Consider the following 19,419-nt stretch of genomic DNA (forward strand, 5'->3'; position numbering starts at 1 on the left):
CTCTAGATGTGTGCTCGGGCAGATTGGGGCCCGGGGCTGGGGAACTCTCCTTCCTCCAAGCCCTGTAGCCAAACTCCCTCAGAGCTGGCACTTGCCCCGGACACCTGGCATCCTCAGCTGCCCTGTCCTACCCTTTACCTCTCCTCCACCAGGGGGCTGAGGCAACCAAGGGGGTCAGAGCTACTCCTTTTTGTCTTCTCAGGAAGCAGCCCCCTCGGTTCTCTTCCTTTTTTGTTGTATGAGCTTTTTCTTTATTCATGTGATATTTTTCTTTTGCTAATTAAATGTTGGGGGAAAAAAATATATCCTGCCCTTGAGTGTACCATTTTAGGAAAAAAGAGCAGTGGCAGATTAGAACACAGATAAAATCTGTTACTATTAGTGACCTATTTAGGTCTTTCAGAAATATTTGTGCGAGCAAGTGCGATCAGTTTCTTTCTCCCTGATTGGGTTTCATAATGACAAGACAGAATTTCTAACAGGTAAAGAATAAACCTGAAGGTTCGTTCATGGTGGTGGGGAGTCACGGAGTTGTTACGTGAATTCTAACTGCCGCTCTCAGTCACATGTGCCTCTAGGTGGAGCCTGGGCTGTTGAATCCCTGCCCTTGGAATTTAGCAGAGCCTGGTGGCCAGGTTAAACTGCGGCTTCAGGTGGGCTTGTATGACTCCACTGCAAAGGGCACAATTTCACTGGAGGGAAATTTTTTTTTTTTTAAACATCTTTATTGAAGTATAATTGCTTTACAATGGTGTGTTAGTTTCTGCTTTATAACAAAGGGAATCAGTTATACATATACATATGTTCCCATATCTCTTCCCTCTTGCATCTCCCTCCCTCCCACCCTCCCTATCCCACCCCTGTAGGTGGTCACAAAGCACCAAGCTGATCTCCCTGTGCTATGCGGCTGCTTCCCACTAGCTATCTATTTTACATTTGGTAGTGTATATATGTCCATGCCACTCTCTCACCCTGTCACATCTCACCCCTCTGCCTCACTGGAGGGAAATTTTAACTCTTGCAACCACTGCGTGTGCTGTGGTCATGAATACATGTCCTAGGAAATAAAAAAGCATAGAAGTTCTCCATAGACGTGTTCCACATCTGGATGGGTCCTCAGACCCCCAAGTGCCTCGTTTATTAAATCTGTCCTGACACTAGATATACAGTTGCTATAGGGGAATTAAATAATGAAATATACCCCCCAAGCTATAGCTGAAAGGCAATTGCTTGGACCAGGGTAGCTGTGACCCAAATTACCCATGCAGACAGGATCCATTCACAGGAGAACACCATGTTCACAAGGGATGTAGAAATCAGTGGTCGTGGTGGCTTCCAAGGTCTGGACATCCGTGAGCAATCTGCAGAAGAAGTCCATGCATGAACTTAAATGCAAAGCAATGCCGTGCCAAAGAACCAAAAAGTTAGCCAAGCAGATCTCCAAAATCTATTTAGAACCGCACACAGTACACTAGTCTAGAAGAGAGTATAAGCCTCTTGACTAAAGTCTTATGGTGAGAGTGGCAAAGCTAAGCAGAAAACTAGACCCCTGAAGTCCCATAATATAACAGGACTTTAAGTTTCGGATGAAAGTAGAAGGACGTCTGAGGAACTTGACTTTTAGGTTTCGGATGAAAGTAGAAAGACATCTGAGGAACTTGACTTTAGGTTTCGGATGAAAGTAGAAAGACATCTGAGGAACTAGAAGCCTGCAGCAGAGGCTGAACAAAAGAAGCCTTTGTAATGGACAACTAGCAAATTAACGTCGAAATCTGGACACAGTGAATGGGGCTTCAGTAGCAGGAAGAACGTCAGCGCTTGCCCTGCTTTGCCTTGGCACTGGGCCTCTTCCTTTCACAAATGCAACCAATTCCCAGATGTGGGCTTAGGTGGGCTCTGAAGATAAATATAAGTAGTAATATCTGGAGGGTTAAGGAATGAGACAGAGAGAAGGGCACTTTTGACAACCTTGTTCATGTTAGCAGTGGGTACTACCCAGGGCCACCAACACCACAGATGCTGGTCAAACCACAGGAAAAGATTATAACCTCCTGAAATGATATTTTTAAGACATGCATTGGAAACTTCCTTAAACGCTTAAAAATCAAAGCTACTCATTAGAAATCGCATTAACGCACTGGGGGAGGCACTGCAAGTGGTTAAGATCAAGGGCTCTGCAATCAGTCCACCTGGACTCGTGTCTCAATTTTTCGGTTATTTGACCTTGGCGGAGCTACATCACCTCTCTGGGACTCAAGTTTCCACCTTCGTGAGATAGAAATAGCAACGAGAATATTTACCTTGCAGGGTTACTGAGTGGTTTCCAGATTGAATTACCTGGGACATCATTTAAAAAGTATTGATGCTTGGTCCCTTCCACCAGACATTCTGATTTAATTGCTGTGGAGGCAACTACTGGGTTAATGTATATAAAATGCTTAGAACAGTGCCTGGCATACAGCAAGAAACTGATACATGGTAACTATGATTGCTATTTCATCATTATCCATTTTTCAAATGACTCCACGTAATCTTTAATTTTCATCCTAGTTCTTAGGTTACACATCCCTTTCAAAGCAGCCATGGACATATGCTATTTGTGTCATCTCTAATTCTATCTTTCCTGTTCAGAAGTGAAACTCTATCTTCCCGTTATTTACCACCACAACAGGTCCTGCTCATTGTTGCAAATACAGTGAACATTTCAAAACTAGAATCAAGTGCTTTTTGACTCACTGAACATTTTAAATTCATGAGCCAGCATGATATGATCACAGACCATACTTAACCATGTCAATTTGAAAGTGACCCTTTAGATGTACCTAAACTTAACTATTTGAATTCCCCCTTAAATCATGCTCAAGATCAAATCATAGAATGGATGCCTTAATGATCATGAAAACTGTGTCATTAAACAATATATTTAAAGTGTTTTTATTACATTTATCAAAATATTTCTAATTACATTTGAGTGGCACTACTATATTTCCTTATCATATTTCATCATAGGTTTAGTTTAGATGCTTAAATTAGCACTGACTCAGCTCCATAAACACACATAAGAATCTAGCCAGAATTGGGAGATTGGGATTGACATATATACACTAATATATATAAAATGGATAACTAATAAGAACTTGCTGTATAAAAAAATAAATAAAATAAAATTCAAAAACAAACAAACAAGCAAAAGAATCTAGCCAGGCACCATGCTGGGCTTGAGATGCAAGGTTGAAAGGGAAGAACCTCACAGGGTAATGACTAAAACAAGATGTATAAGCTACTGCATACACGCGGATCTAGTATTTCCTACCTCCCACTCCTGCTCCAAGCCCTTAACTGAAAATAGACAAAATAGATTAGAATAGGTTAAATGAAAACCACCCTCTCTTCTTGAATACAATACTATGACTACTCTATTCATTATCCGACTCATTTTATCCTTAAAAAGTAATCTGAGTATTGAAAAAATATTTACGAGTAAATATGTTCACTGTAGCATTTTTTCATAATATTAAAAACCAAGAGCAGTCTTTGTTTCAGTAGTTAGGAAATGACTAAGTAAAGTATTAGGGAGTGTTATGTATCTAAAAAGGATTTTTTCAGAAATGATTTGGTCACATAGGAAAGTAACTTTAGTGGTAGGATTATAAGATTATTATTTTTAAATTTTCTGGGTTTTCAAATTTTCTAAGCGTTTTAGTAAACATTTATTGCTTTTCATTTAAATTGCTTCATATTTTTTCCTTTACTGTTTACAATAAATTCATTTAAATTGTTTCTTAGAGCAGGCACCCATTTGAGTTGGTTTGCCAAATTCAGAATATTAAAATGTGTTATCTAAAACATGCACATATCTATCACTGTTAGTTGAAAATTGTATAAAATATCTTGCTGAATCAGTGAAATATGTATGTTATTTTAGGGAAGACTCTTAGTATAATCTTAGTATATAATCTTTGGTCTTAATTCTCTAAAATTATAACTAGTTTCTGGGTGATTATATCATCCACTATTTACATTTTATTTATGGCACAAATTTCTATTTTAAACCAATCAATCAATTTATTTAGGTGGTTTCTCACCTTCCCTGCCCTCAGAATACTCTAAATCATCAAAATTGTTTCATATATATTTATTATAATTTAGTGGAAAAGACAACTAAGTGTGCGGAACATACCTTAGGAAGATTCGCTAGCAAGGTAAGTATATTAAGCTGGGAGATGAGGGCAAGGTACTCTCCAAGGAGGTGACATTGGAGCAGAGACCTGAATGGAGCAAGGCAGCATCCTCTTACCTTGGAGGCATATCCTTTCCAGGCATCTCTCCTATTGAATGTTGACTCATCCTTTCCGCTTAATTAAATGCCACTTCCTTTAGAAGCATTCTTCTCTTCCTTTCTGACACCATGAAAGACACATTAATTATTTCTTGCTTTATTTTCTCAGGGCTGATTTCTTTTACCTCCACTTCAGTACTTATTCTTCCTGATATTACAGGAAGACTATCACAACTTGGAATCTGCCCAAAGAAAGGCATTTTCTCACCAGGAGTAGCCAGTCTTACTCATCTGAGTGTGGCACTCAGTGCCTAGCACTAGATTTGGATTTAGGAGGTGCTGGTTGAAGGTGTGTTTACTTGAATTTTAATTAAATGTATCTCCTATCCTCGCTGAAAATGCAGATCAGGAACATTCCACCTAACTCTGCTTTTCAGGCCATGAAAACAATGCAACCACTGAGTATCTAGAAAGATGGATGGCATTTCAATGTCTTCCATTGTTTGAAAAATTGTCTGGAGAAATGAGCTGGTATTTCCCAGCCCACAACCCACTCTAAACTCCTTGAACTGTTCCACTAAAGAGAGTAATTTAGAATGTGTTTAATTAAAGCTTTCCTCCCTCCTTGAATACAAAAATGTGATTACCTAACTCATTACCTATGAAGAGGAAACTGTAGGAAGTAATATTCTGGTAGGGTGGGATAGCTTATGAGCATATTCTGATAAGGGATCTTGGTGAAAGAGAGAACATACATTTATAGTCTTTGTACATCCTTTAAAATATTTCTAACTGAGAGTCTGTTGCCTTGCATGAAGATGCCTTTCTCTATCATCTGCAGAACTGTTTTTATTTATGTATTTGTTTCTTTTCCCAGGCATCTCAAGCCTGTGTTAATTAGCAACAACAGTGGCACATAAGAGGAACATAAGCCATTTGCTTGTGAACAAATTATAAGAATTGCAGTGGAAATTGATTTGTACAGAATATACACCTACAGCCTGAATACTTTTCAATATATTTATCTTGTCTTAATTAGTTGGCTCTTTTTCTTCCTCCCTCTTCCCTCTACATTATTTCACAAGACACTGAACTCCGATCACTATTTTTGTTGCTCTCAGCTCCCTGCAGAACCCTCCTTATGAAAAGGTGTAGTGAACAATTATTTCATCTGATGTGACTTAAAAGGGCCTGGGAAGCCACTTCATTCCCCTACAATTTTCCCACCTTTTCACTTTTAATTACCAACCCCTGAATAAGAGATAAAGTTTTTCATTCCATACTTAGTGAGATTTAAATACTTTAAGAGACTCTGTGGGAAAAATGACTTAAATTTATGTTACTTTATTTCTTTCCTCTCTCTCTCACGTCCTTTCTTCATCTTTTTTCCCCCTGTTCTTTCTTTTGTAAGAATTTAGAGAAAGTTAATCTGTGTCATGCTCTGTGATAGTCACTGAGGACAATACAATTCATCTGAATCAGTCTCCATGCTCAAAGACCCCAGAGAAGCGTTGGCAGGATATTTGTGCCAACAAAACGCTGCAGTTCAAACTGATAATTGATACACTAGAGGACTACGCAGACTGCTATGGGAAAGGAGAGGGCAAGTTCGTTGATGTCTAAGGAGCAATAGTAGAGAAAGAGCCCAGAAGATGAGTCCATGGAACACAAACTTCCCCAATTTTACAGTTTTCCCACTTTCTAAAAAGTGCCCCTTTCTACAAGTTCTATCATGCTCTTAAGATACAGAAGAATACTACTATTTGCCTTCTGTAATTGCACAATACCCAAACCTTTAGTTTGTTGAGTCCAAAATGTGATCCCCTACATTTTGGCCCCAGCAAATGATACTGTTCCTTTAACTTGAATTGATTGATGCGTTGGCATAAATGTGGATGGATATCTCTTTAATTCTCTGATTTGCCAATATCAAGTGCATACCCACCACATGCGTGGGTAAACGTTATAATATTTTAAAGTAGATGTAAGAGAAATTATTTAAATGCTTAACTCTTTGCATTTTTCCAAAACTCTGAAAGGCAGGCTTGATTATGTCTTATTTCAAATATGAATGGGTGAAAGAGTAAACTAGCTCTCCACAAAATTCAAACATCAATTCAGTCATTAGTCTCAACAATTTCTTTATTTTTCTTTATTTCTCTAATGTTCTTATCAGTAGAAAATGGATTGGTTTTGATTTAACCTTATTTTCCTTCTCTGGCTCACCCTCTGTTGGAAGTTCCCATAATCCTAAAATGATGAAAACTCTGGGCAGCCGCAGCTTTACCTGTGTCAATCCCCAAATTACAAATAACGTGTCCTCTAATAATTGCAAAACACTTGCACAAACGAAGCAGTTACTGAGTACTTTAAGAGTTTCTAAAGATGGTAAAGTAACGAATTACAAGGGTTTAACATTTTCAATTAAAAAACCAAATATTTACCCGATGATTCCTCTAGGCTAAGCACGTGCTAGCACTGAGCATATGGAGACAAATGAGTGAGGCACTATTCCCGCCCTGATGGAGGACCGTTCAGTTGGGGAGAAAGGTACAAAAGCAGTAACATAAGACCTAGGAACATTTAGGGGATAGGGCGATTGGTGGCATCAGGCACAAAATCTAGTTTGGGGTGTTCTGGGAAGTTCTCTCGGGGAGGTGCCAAGAGATGAGCCATTGCATCTAGGCAAAGAGGCCGGAAGAACATCCCAGGCAGAAAAGGCCACTTAGCTAAGGCACAGAGGAGATGAGGACAAGGCATGAGTCGACAGGCTTCAACAAACCTGAAGTCATTATCACATGAAATGTGAGCAGAGACGATGGGAAAGCTGGAGAGATAGGCCGGAATGGGGTCATAGAAGCCTCAGTAAAGTGCTTCGACTTTCAGAGTGCAGTTATGGACAGATGGAGCATTCTGGTTGCCACTGGCAGAAGATTGGGGAAGGCAAAACTAGAAACAGGAAAACCAGCTACTGGTGATGAGACATCATGATGGTTAGAATTAAGATAATGAATTCTTAGGGCCTTCTAGAAAACAGATGCCCAGGTGGATGGGGTCGGGGTGGGAATTGTGTCTGGAGGATTGAGGGTCCCTTCCCTCCAAGCTGGACGTGAGGTTCTGCTCTGCTTCACTTTCCTCCTATAGGGTCTCAGTCCCTTCTGCGCTCTGGACCAGGGGATCCCCAAACTTTACTGCCTCTAAACCGGAAGAGGGGGCCAGGTCAGAGAGAGCAGTGGTTAGGGAGCCTGGGAGAGTTAGGGAGCATGAGGTGGGGTCCACAGTGCAAGGAGGCGGTGGCAGGTGGCAGCCATCTGGGCAGTCAGTTCCTGGCAGCGATGACCCCAGAGAGAGCCATGCCCCCAAGGGCAACAGCATTCTCCCCAAAAAGCCTCTTCCATGGGATGGACCAGGCCTCCTTGGCAGGATACTTGGTGGTCAGCTGTGTGGGGTTGCCCAGCATTTCTGGGTATAGGGTGGTCTCCGTGCTCTGCTGGTTGGCGTGCTTCCTCACTAGCTTTGAGAGCTTGGTGTGGATGGTCTTGTTGGAAGATTCCAGCTTCAGGGCTGCCCTCAGGAAGAGGATGGCCTCGCTGTACTCACCTTGCTGGGCTTGCAGAAGAGTGCCTTGATGTCGCCTGGCAGGTGCTGGAGCAGGAACCTGCAGGTGCACAAGACTGCATAGTGGTCCAACTTTGGCTGCAAGGCTGCCAGGTTGTTCAGACACTTCTAGAAATTTCTAAGAAAAAAGACTGACAACCCATTAGGAAAATGAGCAATGGACTTATGTAGGTAATTTATAAAAAAAGGATATTGAATGCAAGTTAAAAACAAAATGAGATACTACTACAAACCCTCCCCAATGGCTAAAATGAGAAAGTCTGACCATATCAGGTGTTGGCAAGGACGTGAAGTAAATGAAACACTCATATACTGCTGGGTAGAATACAAATTGGTACAACCACTTTAATAAAAGATTTGGTGTTACGTATGGAAGTTCAAGACCCACATACCCTATGACCCAGCAAATCCATTCTTAGGTTTATATCTAACAGAAATGCCTGTAAATGCATCACAAGACATAGGAATGCTTTTAGAAGCATTCGAATCAGAAACAGCCTCAAATCAGAAATGACCCAAATATCCACCAATAGTAGATTGGATGAGCAATTGGTGATATATTAGTAAAATGGAATAACACTGAGCAGTAAAGATAAACAAATCACAGCTACATGCAACAACGTGGATTAAACTCACAGAATGTTGACTGAATGAAGCCAGCATAAAAGCCAACAGGCACTCTGATCCCATTTACACAAAATTAAAATCCCAGCAACACTGTAGTGTTTAGAGATGTATATTTAGGAGTTAAAATGTAAAGAAAAGCAAGGGTGTGGATTGTAACTGAGAAGGGGCAGCTAGGGGTTTTGTGAACGTGTTGGTCATGTTTTATTTCCTGAGCTGAGTGATAGTCACATGAGTGTTCATTTTATTATAAGGCATTAAGCTGTACACTTGTGTTTTATACGCTTTTTCTGTATATTCATCATATTTTACAATAGAGATAAAAAGCTGAAAAGCAAAAAAGGGAATAAATACCTTACTTCCCCAAAAAGGAACTTATGAGGCAAATTTAGAAGAAAACATGAACATCTTTTACCATGGAAGATTTATGCTAGGAAGCTAGGATTTAATTTTTATAGGTAACCAATTTTAAACATACAGGTTTTGGGATTTTTTTTCCTGAAAAATAAAACAAAATAATTTTTTTGAGTTGCAGAATTTTTTCTCTTACCAAAAAGTTTTAATAAATAGGAAAAATAAGTGTAGAAAGAAATACTTCACATCTGATTAACTTTAACTTTATAAATAAATAAATGGAGGAAAGTATATTCTTCTTCAGTTTGACTATTTCCCAAATACCTAATTAGTATCACAAGTGAGACGGCAGAAAGTAAACTTAGGAGAACAGGTAGAATGACATAAACCATAACAACAAACTATTCGCCAAAACTATGTTCTCCATATCCGTGAAAACTGAGGCCTCAAAATGATTTAGTATTTTCTCTGATCCAGAGAGCATGAACCATGCTATTTATGAAAAGTGAGGTAGAAATTAATTGCAGAGATATGTATCTTATTTTTCTTTTTTAAAAAAATATTAAATATATTTTGGAGGCCAAGCTAAAGGATGTGTATATAAGAATTAGTAATCCAGAGTCATAAATCTATGGCCATGTTACTCCAAAAATTTGTTTGTCAAGATTATAGTCTCAGTAAAAGAAATACCCCAGGTTGTTCAAGCTCACATTTTCTTGATAAATTAGTTTTTTGTTTGGGTTCTGAGGTATTTTTTAGGTAGTTTCTTATAAGTTTGTTTCTGTGCACTTTTTTTTTTTTTTTCTTTTTAACCAACTGCAGGAAATGTGGGCAGAGTACATTTCCAGCAGATGTCAGTGTTGGTGTTTGATGTGATCTAGGAAGTCCTCCAAACCTGGGGCCCGACCTTGAAGATGAAGAGAGTACTGCGCAGCTCCTCAGTTCTTGTGAAGTGCGGAAAGGTATTCTAGAGAATTCTGCTCTTTTGTGGGATATTTTGTGGGAAGTATGTTGCTGTAGGTTAGGAAATAGATATTGAATTCAACAGTATTCTTCCATCTCTTTGAGATTTAACTTGTTTTAGTTATACATAAATTATATGTATTTATTCTTTTTCTTGCTCCAAAAAGTATATTCACTATCTATTCTTCTCTCTGAATTCCTTCCCAGAAGGATGATTTTTTTTTTTTTTGGCTTGAAGAATTTCAATGTGTTTATATTAGAAAAATCTATCTAGCACTTACCAGGTACCAAAGAAATAGAACAGCCTAGCTGCCTTAAAGAAAGTCTTGTAATTATGGGGTTAAGTTCTATCACAAGGTTTGAACAAGCTACTAAGCACAGAAGACAGGGCAACAGATACTACCTGGATGAAGTCAGGGAGGCTTCACTGAGTAAGGAATTTGGAGCCTTGAAGGATGAACATGAGCCTTCAAGGGAGAGGTTTTCGGAGAATAAATAACATGCAAAATGTTAATGAATGTTGGTCATGCATATGATTTCAATACTAGTGATTTTAGAGCATAGTCTTGATTCTTTGAGGACTATGTGAAGCATATTCAAGTAGTTAAGAATAGTTTAGGACTAGAGGCCGTTTAGTAAGTGATTAAGAACACGAACTTAAGAGTTTAGAGTCTACCAAGATTCAAATCCTTGCTTTTCAATTATTAGATTATAATTTAGGGAAAAATGTTAATATTCTTTTGAATCAGTTTTGTCATCTGAAAATGAGTTAATGACACCAACACTTCACTGAATTGTTAAGAAGATTTAGTGAAATAAATATAAAGTACATAGTACAGTATGTGGCACATAGTAAGTGCTCAAAATGTTAGCTATGATTAGTAGCTCTTTTATCTCATTAGGAATTTGAGGAAATATACAAGAAAGTTGACACTGAGTAGAGGCACTCAGACTTTCACTGGGAAAATACGTGAACCAATTGTTTTTTTGTTTGTTTGTTTACCAGTAGGTCACCAGTGTTTGATATTTGTGCAGATTAACTTTGTCCTTTAGTATAGAGACCATATCATAACAGGCATTTCAAGCAGTTGTCTGCTCTGCACGTCTTACTGTGAGGTTTTGGATCATATTTACATGTTATCAATGAAGGACCAACTCAGGTTCAAGAGCACACCAAGAGAAAGGCAGACAAAGAGCAGAATGTGAGGAATCTCTCCAATGCAACAATAGTGCTCATGCAGGGAAAATCAGGGTTATTGAGGATTTCGTCAATATGAGCCTGTAAGGCAACATCCCACTTGAAAAGGCTGATCACCCAGCAGTCTGTTTTCCCTCTTATCTTGTGAAGAAGACTGACTCCTTTCCTAAGTCAGAACAACTAAGAATAAAGTGTGGTTGAAGGAGAGAATAGGAACCAGACCCTTAGCTCCCAAGTTGATTGACTCGGGGGCCTTCCTCACTGTGACGAAGGTAAATGATGGGCTTATTAAAGTTGGGTTGACTCTGTGATTCATGTTTATATTTATTTCATTATGACTCAGAAAATAAAAGTAAGTGAAAGGGGAAAAACAAGACTTAGAGAAGAAAATCAAATTCCAACCATAAGGTTGAACAGAATTCCAGTGAATAAGCAAATATACCTTACACTGATTGTTTCCAGGCAACCAAGGTGAAAAGATTGACCGAGTTGAATTACTCACATGAAAGGAGAAACGCGTATAGACAACCTGATTCTAAAGTTTATTTGGAGAGGCAAAAGACCGAGAATAGCCAACACAATATTGAAGAAGAACATAATGGAAGGACTAATACTACTCGACTTCAAGACTTAATATAAAGCTACAGTAAAAGAATAGACCTGTGAAACAGAATAGAACCCAGAAACAGACCCACATAAATATAGTCACCTGATCTTTGACAAAGAAGCAAAGGCAATACAATGGAGCAAAGATAGCCTCTTCAACAAGTGCTGCTGAAACAACTGGACATCAATATGCAAGAAAAAAAAGAAAGAAAAAAAGAATCTAGTCACAGACCTCACAACTTTCAAAAAAACTAACTAACTTAAAATGAATCATAGACTTAACTATAAAATGCAAAACTATAAACCTCCTAGAAGACAACATAGAAGAAAACCTAGATGACCCAGGGTATGGTGATGCCTTTTTAGATATAACATCAAAGACACAATACATGAAAGAAATAATTGATAAGCTGGACTTCTGTAAAATTAAGAACTTCTGCTTAATGAAAGGCAATGCCAAGAAATAGAAGACAGGCCACAGACTGGAAGAAAATATTTGCAAAAGACACATCTGATAAAGGACTGCTATTCAAACTATACAAATAATGCTTAAAACTCAACAATGACAAGACAAACAACCCAATTAAAAAATGGGCTAAAGACCTTAACAAATGTCTCACTGAAGAAGATATATAGATAGCAAATAAATATACAAAAAAAGTGTTCCACATTATATGTCATCAGGGAAATGCAAATTAAAGCAACAGTGAGATACACTACACACCTATTAGAATGTCCAAAATCCAGAACAATGACAACAACAAATGCTGGTGAGTGTGTGGAACAATATGAACCCTCATCCATTGCTGATGGGAATGCAAAATGGCACAGTCACTTGGAAGACAGTTTAGTGGTTTCTTACAAAACTAAACATAGTCTTACCATACTTTTGCCTTTTCCATAATGTCATACTCCTACCATATGACACACATGGAGACAATAAAAAGATTAGTGGTTGTCAGGGTAGAGGGTGGGAAAGAATGAATAGGCAGAGCACAGAGGATTTTCTAAAGCAGTGAAAATACTCTGTATGATAGCATAATGATGGATATGTCATTATACATTTGTCCGAACCAAAAGAATATACAACTCTAAGAGTGAAACTCAAGTAAACTATGGACTTTTGGGGGATTATGATGTGTCAATGTAGGTTCATCTTTGGTAACAAATGTACCACTTTGGTGAATAATATTGAAAATGGAGGAAGCTGTGTACGTGTGGCGACAGAGGGTATATGGGAACTTCTGTACACTCCTCTCAATTTTTCCGTGAATCTAAAATTGCTCTTTAAAAAAAGAGAGAGAAACAAAGCAGTGACCTAAAGAAAGCCAAGGTTTTACAAAAGAGAAATTTTGTCAAATAAGATATTGTATAGAGAACAATGAGTTATGTAACTAAAAATATTCCCAGGGACTTCCCTGGTGGCACAGTGGATAAGAATTCACCTGTCAATGCAGGAGACACAGGTTCGATCCCTGCTTCAGGAAGATCCCACATGCCACAGAGCAACTAAGCCCGTGTGCCACAACTACTGAGCCTGCACTCTAGAGCCCGCACGCCACAACTACTGAGCCCGTGCGCCACCACTACTGAAGCCTGCATGCCTAGAACCTGTGCTCTGCAACAAGAGAAGCCACCGCAAGGAGAAGCCCGTGCACTGCAACAAAGAGTAGCCCCGCTTGCCTCAACTAGAGAAAGCCCGCGCTCAGCAACGAGGACCCAATGCAGCCAAAAATAAATAAAATTAAATCTTTTAAAAAAAAATTCCCAACAATCGTTTCACAGTTTTCCTACCTGTTAGCTTACTTTATGTGTATTTGGATAAGTAAGATGGTTCTGCGAAGTTTTAAATACACCTTTGAATTCTTTTCTTACGTTCAAATTCTAATTATTAACAATGAGAGTAATCTATCCTCTTTACCTCTCCTTTGTTTGGCTATGTACCATCTATCCACTATATGAGGCTTTCACCATTCACCTTTCACCATTCCTTCACATTCAAAATGAGAATGTGGTTGGAATTTTAGGAGTCTAGTAATTTTCCAAGAGAAAATCATCTTTCCTTTGCCATGATAAGGTGGAAGATGTGAACACAAGTAAGTTTCATTGGCCCTGGAAGGATTCAATCAACTCACACTGTTGAGAAGCACTGAAAATTAGCTATATACCTTTTGGTTTAGAATTTGAAATATGAATTAATGATTACTTGACATATGTAACTTGTTTGGTAGGTGAAATCATTCAACTTGGAGAATATAGAAAAATAATAACAGAAGTTAAATTATTGGGAGCCTCAGTTCTGAAAATTGGTATAATTTGGGGATGGAAAATATGGGATTTACCTTGCCTTTCCTACCCTTGGCTCTGGGATCAAAGACCTGGGCAAGGATCCTGGCTTCTTTCGCCCGGGTACCACTAACCTTCTTCAAATAGCATATGTGCAAAAATATACCTTTATTTTTCCTACAAATTAACTTTCTTTATGCAAAGCCCTCAATAAAGAAAGAAAGAAAGAAAGAAAGAAAGAAAGAAAGAAAGAAAGAAAGAAAGAAAGAAAAGAAAAGAAAAGAAAAGAAAAAAAGCACACATTCTACTTGATGTAAAAAACATAAAACCTACCTGAGTCTAGTCACTCCCAAAAAAACATAGTCAATTTAGTGGTTGAGCTTTCACTGCCCAGTCCACACTGGCATCCTTTTGTGATGACTGCATTCCCAACCAGTGCCTGGCAAGGACAGCTTTGCACACATTTCCTGCTACAGAGCCTCTCATCTTGGCTGAAGGAACCAACTCCATGCTTACATTAATTATTCTCTCTCTCATTCACCTTGTGTACGCTTTCTCTTTTTTTTAATTTTTATTGAAATATAGTTGATTGACAATGTTGTGTTAGTTTCAGGTATGTACACTTTCTCTTGAACACAGAGAAGTCTTGGCTACTCTCGCACACCCCTCTGTGGTCCTCTGAAGCTACAACTTGTTTCCAACACTCCTCACAGACTTCTGGATTCTAGCTTTCACACCATTTGGTGGGAGGACATCAGCGAGGCTGGCAATCGCCAGAGTCCATAAGGGACTGATGATTCACAGTCCTCCTCAGCTCTTGGACCATCCTCAAATGGTCCTGAGATGTTCTACTGCTAATCCAAAGTCCACACAGACATATCCTGGGGTGAAGATGGGAAGAAAGGCATAGAGAACCATCAATGTCAAAATACTCTCAATTTCCCTCCTCACTTTATACAAGATTTACCTGGTCTGGAACTGGATGGAAGTAGGAAAATCTAGCTCTGTCTGATAACTGGTCACTTCCTAAATTAGCCTGTCAAACTTTGATGGTAAGTTGTATCAAAAAGCTAAGGAGTTTCCCTCTTGACCTCGCCTCGATTTCAGATGTCCCTTCATCATATCTCTTAGACCAAAAGAACATCTCAAATTATTATTCCACCGTGTTAATTTGTTAAAATTGGCCTAGAAACTGGTGAAGTTGTAAGGATAGTCTTACTCACATTAGCAAATTACACATTTGCAGGGGCTTTCGTAAGAGGGAAACTTTCTTAAATTCAGTTATATTTGGCTTATCTTTTGGGATAAAAGTTTTGTAACTTATATATAATATAAATTCTCTGTAAAATATTTTATTTCCTGCAATAAAAAATTCTCAGAACAGGAAGAAGAGATATTCTTTTCTTTTTTTGTGTGTGAGAGCTTCTTTGTATTATGTGCATTTGAGCATTAAAAGGAGAGAAAGAGAGAATACTGTACGTGTAAAGTAAAAAGAATATATTTGAGACATGTACAAACCAAAGAGTCTTAAAAGTTGTCTTGCTATCAGGTTGATACATTAGTTCAGAAAATATGTATTTTTAGAAGTGAAGAAAAAAATATCCTGTAGTTTTAGTATCAGCCGGAAAATGCAATTGTACCATAATGATAATAGGTACTATGTACTAAGTGCCGCAGTGAACTAGGCACTGTGCTCTGCTTTTTTTTTTTTAATAAATTTATTTATTTTATTTATTTATTTTTGGCTGTACTGGGTCTCCGTTTCTGCGCGCGGGTTTTCTCTAGTTGCGGTGAGAGGGGGATACTCTTCGTTGCGGTGAGCAGGCTTCTCATTGCGGTGGCTTCTCTCGTTGTGGAGCACGGGCTCTAGGCACACGAGCTTCAGTAGTTGTGGCACACGGGCTCAGTAGTTGTGGCTCATGGGTTCTAGAGTGCAGTCTCAGTAGTTGTGGCGCACGGGCTTAGTTGCTCCGCGGCATGTGGGATCTTCCTGGACCAGGGCTCGAACCCGTGTCCCCTGCATTGGCAGGCGGATTCTTAACCACTGCGCCACCAGGGAAGCCCTGTGCTCTGCTTTTTTCTTAAAATCATTTTATTATAGTTAATTCTCACAACTAAACTATTGAAGTAGGCATTTTTATGTCCATTTGGAAGGCGAGGAAACTGAAGCACAGAGAGGACAATACATTGCCAAATAGAGCTTTAATAATTAACCAAGAATTCAAAAGAGGTCTTTCTGACTCTGGCGACCTTGAGAAAACCTTGGGAGTCTCAAGACAAATACCACTGGTCTTAGTCAATTTCAAATTCTGGTTAGCCAGTTTTATAACTCTTTATTATTTTTTAAATATAAATTTGTTCACAATTATTTAAATCCACAAAATCTCTTATAGAAATTATGCAGCTGGTTTACCCAGTCAGCATTAGTTTGGGTTAAAGGACATATCAGGATGTAAAATCTGTTTTAATATCATTTTTGCTTTTTCAGGGAGAGAGCAAGTAAAATGCTTAATTATAAAGATTCATTGATTCATTTGGATCCTTGAGAACATTTTGCAATAAACCACTTCTAGTCATTTAATTGTTATCAACTGAAAAAATTACTTACAAAGAATAAGTAATAAAAGAGGAAACAGATCCATCATTAATCCCTGACATACTATTTTAAGCTCAAGGTAACATTTTTGATTTTTATATTTAACATGTGAAACTGATGTTTATAACTTTTTTTCTATAAAATCAATTCCTAATATTTTGGCAAATTTGGGTGAGGCAGGCTCATTTTAAGCTTGAATATTTTCTAGAAGGAACTATGAAGCTTCTTCATCATGCAAAATATTTATTTGCTTCCATAAAAGATGGATAAGCTATTTCTAAAACCATATGTCCTAGAATTGGGGGAAAATAAACCTTGAAATTTATATTTGAATCATCCAAATTATTTACATTCTAACTAAGACAAAGCTCAAGCCAGTACATTTATCAGCCTGTCCTCTTCAGTAGGAATCTTGTTGGGAGTTAGATTAGGGGAGGAAGCAGCCGTCTGAAACTTCCAGACCTGTCACTCATGGTAAATGCTCAGCAATGACACCCTTACAAGTGAGGAGCAGAAGCTTAATGTTTACAAATTAATTCAACTCATAATGCTAAGTTGACATGTAGTTAAAGTCATTTACCTCTCAGTTCCACATTTCATTAGGGAAAGTGAGATGTGAATATATGTTGTAGGAATAAACAGAAATGGTTCTGTTTTTTTTTTCCTGAGAAAAGAAGTTTAGAGGAAAAGAGAATTTGGGTACCTTCTGTCAGAACTCCACTTTATGAATTTTATACAAATGATAACATTTAATTTAGAGAGATCTTTTGTGATTTTCAGCTTCATTTTCTAGAGCGGACTATCAGAATTTCTGAGTCTCCCGAGTCTAAGACAAGTTTGTGTGAAGTTTCCTCATTTAGCATCAAGGAAACAAACAAGATCAGCAGACCATGTGTCAGCATTTGTCTGCGTGTGTGTGTGTGTGTGTGTGTGTGTGTGTTTACTAGATTTCTTAGATTTATAATCTCATATAATCAAAGAGGGACAGCTTTTTTTATGTCATAGAGAAAAAATTCACACAGGCACTTCTGCCTTCCTAGAGGTGTGGCGAATTCCCACCAATGGGGGGATAGTAATCTACCTATTACTCTCTTTTCTTGAGAGAAAACTTTTGAAATATCAAACTTTTACAATCGTATGACACAAAGGCAAATGTCTTGTGGAAGTGGGACATTTTTCTTTTAGCTGTTGTTTCAGTCACGTAGGAGGTCTGAATTCTGCATCTTGATCAACCCAAGCGGAAAGACACGAATAGCCTTGGGAGATGAGATGCAAGTCAGAATCGCAAGGGAGCAGGAATTATGAGCCAAGTGTGATCACAGGAACCTAAGTCCTTGCAATGCACAGAAATCTTACGGAAAGATCTGGTAAAGGAGACTGCAGGGGTAGGTAGGTGTACTCAAGTCTGTGCTATGTGTTTATGCACGTGTAATACTGTAGTAAGAGACTGACCCTATTTTTTGAGGTTGCCTGTTGACAGTTTCTAAGGCTCTCCCCTCTTTTTCCCCCTTTTTCCCCGCAGCTGGGCAAGCCGGCAAGCAAGACTGGTGCTCCCTCTCGTGGCTCCTGCGGGAAGTTCAAGCCACACACAGGAATTCCCACAGCAGCCCCACCTCCTAACCACCATAAAACCCCCAAGCTAGTCTCCTTTCCCTGCATTCCCAAGTGACTTTTGGACTTGCTTGGGAGGCACCCTGCTCTCTCCCCAGAGCCTCATTATTTAACAAGTTTTTTCGATTCTCTTGGTGCTTGTGTGGCATCATCAGTCTCAACATTCAAACCAAATACCGGGTGTAGGTCCCCCTCCCTCTATTAAGTGACCAAAACACATATGCATATACATTTGAGTGTATACATATATTTAGATTTTAGATTTGGATTGAATTTATACGGAGGACATTTTCTTGTAATTCTACTATCAGAAAGAGATCTCAAAACTCATGTGAAAGGAAAGAAGAGATCTGAGTAATCAAAATAACTGTCCCATGTCCATGTTTAAGACACACATTGATGCTGTACAGTAGAAACTAACACAACATTGTAAAGCAACTATACTCCAATAAAAATTGAAAGAAAAAGACACACATTGAGTAAATAGTAAATAGCCAAGCAACTAAACATCATTTTGGAAATTAAGGAGCTTCTGAGAAGAGAGAGAATTACTTTTAAAATAGCACTTAGCACATGAGTTTTCCCCTTTCTTTTAAGTTTCAGTGGGATTTGCTACAAAGCGGCGTCTTAGAGGACTGAGGCAGGACTAACATAAGTTCTTGCACTTGTGGGCCTCTAGTCGGCATCGAATTAAGAACAGAAATAGATAGATGAGATAAAATCTAATGTTGATGAAATCTATACACAAAAACTGAGCTTGGCACTATTATAGATGGAAATCCTAAGGGTTACCTCTGTTAACTCTAGTGCAAGGTAGCTAGATTTTATGGGCAAAGTATTATGATCAGATGCACTATGACATATAATCACACGATGGCCAAGAAAAAAGACATGTGGGTTTTGTGGGGTGATAAGTGAGGAAATGCAGGGAAGTCACCTGTTTTATACATGACAGTCAAGAAAGATACACTCCCATCATTTTTATGTCATCAGTATCAATGTAGTTTCTGTAGAAAAGATGAAAATTTGAAAGCCTATCCAAAGTGGCTTTTCTGGATCATTCTACTTCTAGAGAAGTCTCTGAGGTTGAGATCCTTGGATTGACTACCGAATTTGGGCTCTCAGAGAAATAATTGTTCCTTCTAAAATATAATAAAATCCTACCAGCTCTCTTAGGAGTTATTAACATTTCATTGCTGTATAAATGTTCAGCAGAAGCAGAAGGAAGAACTGTATTCAGGGAATAATTCTGACAGATTACAGTTTGAGGTCTTGTTAAAGGTT

The sequence above is a fragment of the Balaenoptera physalus genome (genome assembly GCF_965194825.1).
Source record: "Balaenoptera physalus genome assembly, chromosome: 4".
Lineage (NCBI taxonomy): Eukaryota > Metazoa > Chordata > Mammalia > Artiodactyla > Balaenopteridae > Balaenoptera > Balaenoptera physalus.